Below are 6000 nucleotides of genomic sequence, written 5' to 3'. Positions count from 1 at the left end.
TGAAGTTGTTGAAATATGTTTTGTGCTTGTTAGGTCTTTAATTCTGATGCCCAAGATAAAGTTTTGCTTGACTCTAGAACTAAAAACCTTGGGGACAGAGGCAGCTGAGCCCTGGTTATGCCTGACTCAGGACAGATGGGTGCTGGAGCTGCCAGCCCAGGAGTACAGCTTAGAGCAGAGTCTGGCGAGTTAAGGGAGCACATTTCACTGAGCAGTGCCAGCAAGGGAAAGGATCCAGTGTAAAGGGGGGTCACCAGTGTTTGCATGCACCTGCACTCCCAGCTGCAGAAAAGTGTGTAGGCAATCCAGGCAAGTAAATTAATGAGCTTTGCTTAACAAACTGCCCCAGGGGAGTTCCTGAAGCAATTTACTTCTTAGATATATAGCAGTGAACATGTAAAAATTTAGACTAGCTCTTTATGAGGCATAAAATAGCAAAGGATTTGTAGCAGAAGATATATGACTTGGTAACTAGATAGGAAATTAATAGTTTTTTTCAGAAGGATTTTTCTATTAAGGCTAATTGTAACATTAGCTGCTCAATAACATAATCCTCAAGCAGCATGAAATGCTTCTGGTCCCATGCACTTAAGCTTAACTAAAAGAATTTACAGGCCTCTAATAGAACTCCAATTTTATGAGAAAACTTCTGGTATTTGTATTATTGCTGCTTCTGGACTTCCATGAGCTTAGCTGGCTACTGCCAGCTCTTAGCTCTGGCCATGCTGATACTGCAGGCAGATTCTTACAGTCAGCCCTGATGCAAACTTACTTTTACAGAATTGAATTAGCCTAATGACCAAACCCAGTCCTGAGTGGTCCTGAGTGTTGCATTCATGCTTTGAGAGGTGCAGGTTAGTTTTTAGACAAAGGACTTGAGAACTTCTTTGCTATACCAGTGGTAACATGGAGGTGACCAAAAAGGCAGCAAACAGCTCATATGCTCTCAAGAGGTATTGTGTTTTTCACATTCTCACACTGAGTTGCTATAATAATCAGTTGACACATGAGAAGAAATTCTCATCTCTTCTTTTTCTCAGCAGTGCCCCCATTCAAAATTAAATCAATATGTGAAGTGGCCCAGCTGTACCTATGTCTATCATTGAATAGCATATGCAGGGAGCTTCCTGGCACACTGTAGGTGCTACTGTGTATGTTTCCATTCCTCCTTATTATTTGTCTGTTCTGGAGAGCTGGGAGCACCAGGGTGACAGTCTGTGATTTTCTCTCTGGGCTGGTCACTACAAGTTTCCAGGGTGCTGCTGAGTCTGGATAACTTCAGCACCTGGTTGTTCCTCTGTTACTGTTTTGGGAAGTGAGTTGTTTATTCCCAGTTCATCTGGGACTGATGCTCCTACCTTATGATATTTTTCAACTGGGATGCCTGGCCACCACCCTGAGGGTATAGGATTAAGAGAGAGAGGGTCATGAAAACTGAACTTCTATCTGTTTGGAATTATATCCTCAGGTCACACATGTAGGGATGAACTCCAGGCTGTCTTTTGTGTGTATAGAAATCTTCAGTTCTAGGGCTGTCAGTGAATATATTGAGCCTCATATGATGCATGGAGATTGGAAAGAAGTAAAAAGGACCTCCTGGTCCTTTCTGTGTGATGCTGTCTTTCAGCTGCCAGCGGTGCTCTCCAGCAGGAGCTCTCCAGCAGCCCTGAGTCACTGGAAGCCTGGCTAGGCTGGCTCTAGGGGACATGAAGTGTTGTCAGGATATCTCAGCCCACAGCCAAAACTACATCTCTTTTACCATGGGAAGAATCAAATTGTTTACAAACTCAGGACATTAAAGCAAGTAAATGATTAAGGGTTCTTGCAGCAATTTTTGCCTCCTCCAAGGAATTTGAGAGCACAGAGACATTACATTCCTGCTGGTTTTATGCTAATTGGATACACCTCAGACTTCTGCCTGCCCAGTGCTCCTTTTTATTTGGGGCACATGTAAACAGTGACTTTCCAGTGCTCCTACCACAAGCTAGTACTGAAACTTAAATGATGGTCCAATTTTTTTATGTTCACTGTTATACAGCTCCTCCAGGCTCTTACTTTACTCTTAAAGAAATACCTTCTCTAGCTATAGGTGTCAGCAGTCAGTTGAAATTCCTTTGTACTTCAGCCAGCAGCCAGGCAGCACAGCCCTATAAAACTCTGTTCTCCTGCCTCTCCTTTCATTGCTTCAACTGTTATTGTCCTTTATCTAACCAACAAGTTCTTACTGTTTCATCACTGCCTTGCAAGGTCTGTACTCCTAGAATGATCATCAATATTCATGGCATTTGTCAACACCATGATTTTATTGATGCATTGAGCATATTGAACATTTTCTGTGGATTTCCCAAGCCCTGTATCCCTGTCATCTGGGGGAATCTTAGCTTTTATGAAAGAAAGTTATCTGTCATGGTCACAAAGAATAGCTGGAACACAAGGTCCTGGTGCACTCTGTAAAGTCATAAAGCTGTGGGCAGAGGAACCATTAAAATGTGTTTCTAAAAATAATGGAAAATATTGCAGTTCTGATTTCAGTGTTTACAGCATGGCTTTGGGATTTGGGTTTGGAAGTGCTGTGAATGTTATACACAAGCCCTGCAGTGAGCAATTGTTAGCGTGGGATTGGATTGTCTGCAGCTCCCACAGAAAAATTGCCAGGAGGCAGCAGAAAAATCTGAAAAAGGCTTCCTACAATGGTTTTAGCCTCCTTGAGGGGTAGAGTGGACTCTGCAAATTGACAGGAACAGAAGGTACCCAGTGCTATGAACATGCACACTTAAGCAAAGGGTGCTGGCTGCCTGCCTGGGGTCTGCACTGCCTTCAGCCAAAACTTTTTCCTGCTTGGTGTGGAAATTGGTGACTTCTGACTCTGCAATTCAAACCTGGCTTCTGCCCTGAACAGCCTGCAAACAGCCCATGCACCAGCCTCCCACAGCTTGTCCAGAGCCTGCACTGCTTCAGATTCAGATGAGACACCTCCCCTAGCAGTGATCCAGCTCTGCTGCCTTCCCTGCCATGTTTGGATTGATCATCAAACCAGGTGTCCATTTCACACACAGTCAGTGATCTATAGAACCGGTGGGAACATCAGACATTGACCTATTCAGAGGAAGACAGTGAAACAAACTGCTATTTCAGGATGTCTTGTGGCCTTTTCATTGGGAAACCTCAATAAAATAATGCTTATGTTGCACAGGAAATCTGGTTAGTCTCCATGAAAGAACTTCTCAATTGTTAATCTCATTTCTGCCAGAGACTAAAATTTGGCTGCTGTGATCATTGTCAGCCTGTTGATCTAATATTCGTGATCATATCCGTAATTACACAGCCAATCACTTTTTAACAGGCAGTAGGACCAAAGAAAAATGCATCTGGTTGGGCTAGCAAATCCACCCACTCTAGAGATTCCTGCTTCTAGTTTGTCTTGCTTATAATATTGAACAGTTTGGAAACTTCCACTGAAGCCCACAGAAGCCATGATTGATATTATTCCCCTTCACTGTACAAATGCATCATTTGTGTACCATTTGTTTTTATTCCATTTATCCTATTGGAGTACAGCCAGCCCAGTCATGAAGTGAAAGACAGATCAGCTGCTCCAAATACCTTGGGGAGACACAGACTGAAGTTAGTTAATAAGAAGAGAGATAGTCTTCTTACAAGGCAATGAGTCAGATTCTTTTTGAATTTCCTTATATTTTATAGCTAGCATTTTGATTTCCTTATATCTTAAAGCTAGCATATTCATAGCTTGGAATCTAGCATAAGTGAAAATACCATGACTATACATGCTACAGATTTTTCTGTCTGAAGAACAGATATTTAACACTAAGACTTCTACTAAACCATCATAATTACTTACAGTACCATGCCTGCTTCTCATCTGCCTGGCTGAGGCTCACAGTAGTACAGGAGAGTTTGTAGTTACTATAGAGATAAAGGCCATAAATTTATATTCTCAAATGACTAAATGTCAAATTGGACATCAGAAAGCCACCAAAATCCCTGGAATTGCATAGTTGGGAATTCTTTCTTTGTCACTTCTTGGAAATCATAACTTTCACTTGGCTGTGGGAAACGCCTAGAAAAAGTCAGAACCTCCAAAACAAAATTCAGAGTGTTGGGCTGTGTTTAAGACATGTTGTGTAATATCTGCTATAAAAGAAGCATGGCATCTTTGAAGAATAGACCAGGACCAAAATAAATGGAATTTTCACTTTCTTTGATCACAGCTGATTCCTGAGACTTGTCAGCTTTCTGGGAACACTCCACTGCTATCTAGGTTTCAGAAGAGTGCCCTACTTTTCTTGTAAATTCACTTTGTAGATAATACAGTTTGCATTTGCCCAAGCCATGGCATGGGGATTTCACCCTTGTTGAGATACTCACTTTCAAAGCCTCGGTTTTTTCTCCACCGGAATAGTGCTTATGTTAAGCAAAAAAAGACAAATAGTGTCTCATTACCAAGAAAATGTAAAAAAGAGAAAAAAAAAAAAAAAGAATTCTATTTGTCACTCATATTGTAAAGAAGGAAACTATTTAATGTCTTTACAAAGTCCTCCCCCAGAGCACAGAGGAGGTGGACTAAGAGTGGAAGTCAAAGTAATGGGAGAGGGCTCTTGGCTACCTTCCAGGGAAACTGAGAGTTCCCACTGAATTGCAGTAACACCAACTTGGAAATGCTTCCAATTTACCATGTAGTAACTATGCTCCAGTCTGAATAGCCAGAAGCCTGGAGTGGTTGGTAAAATACCCTAAAGTCCCTGAGAACACTCTGAAACTTCAAAGCTTTAAGCAGATGACAGAAAATTAAGTATAAAAATGTTGACAGTGTTGCTAAGGAACCAATAGAAAATTTGGCAGGTTCCTCTTGATTGCTTTCTGTAACCTTTTCAATAACCCTGCCCCACAGCTGCCATCAAGACTCTGCAGAGCTTCTGCATGGCCAGGGCCAACTCCACCCAGCTGGCCAGTGGTGAGACAGGAGGATGGAGGTGGAGTGCCTTAAGGGTGCTTACCAGCTTTGTGTAAATAAAATAACACTGCCCCTTAAATGCTCCATCTTTGACAGTCTTGTGCACTTTTGGCATCATAGAAGAACCTGAAGTGATGTTTCAGGTCAGTCAGAGCTGAGGCACCACATGGGCCAGCAAAGTGGGGAGAGATTGGCATGTCCAGAGGGCACTTCCTAAGAAAACTCCACAGCCATTATGTAAATAGCTGAACCCAGGGTTGTTTTCAGGGAGTTTGCAGAGCCACAGGCAATAGAGCTGCCCAGAATAACAATGCAGGACCAACAAATGGTTTCCAACATCCACCTAAATGTAGAAAAGGGGGGAGAACTCTGTGACTATGTAATGCAAAATGTGTTCCTAGCTGTTGGATGCAGAACTGAATTTATTTTATTGCAACAGTGCTACATTCAGTCTCAATAGACTTGAACTCAATAGACCCATTTTCAAGTGTTATCCATACTGTATGACCAATTCTTCATTTACAAAAAGAGCATCCTGAGATAAAAAGACCACAAAATGAGTAATTCTTTTAACAAAGAAAAATTCTCAAGAAAGCAAGTTTCAAGAGAAGGAAATTATGTGCCACACACCACTAGGAAGCAGACAGTCCAAACACTTCACACTATAATCATGAATCATAGAATGATGTGGATTAGACGTGGTCTTAAAAAATCATCTAGTTTCAACCCCCCTGCTGTGCACAGGGATGCCATTCACTACATCAGGCTGCTCAGGGCCTCATCCAACCTGGCCTTGAACAGAGTATTAAGTATATTATCCTGATAAGTGTAACATTTGAGTAATATGAAGGAAACCAATACAGAGAGCTGTATTTACAGCAGGGAATAAAGACAATATTATCAACTATAAACATGTATCTGAAAGCCTTTGCCAGGGCTGACTTTATGTGAGACTGGGGAAAGAAATCTGTATCAGGGAGGGACAAAGTTTTTTTAACAGACATGTTTGTAGAAGATAAAATACAACT

Source organism: Lonchura striata, chromosome 6, assembly GCF_046129695.1.
Source record: "Lonchura striata isolate bLonStr1 chromosome 6, bLonStr1.mat, whole genome shotgun sequence".
Taxonomy (NCBI): Eukaryota; Metazoa; Chordata; class Aves; order Passeriformes; family Estrildidae; genus Lonchura; species Lonchura striata.
The sequence above is the reverse complement of the archived record's forward strand: the minus strand, read 5'-3'. Positions refer to the sequence as shown.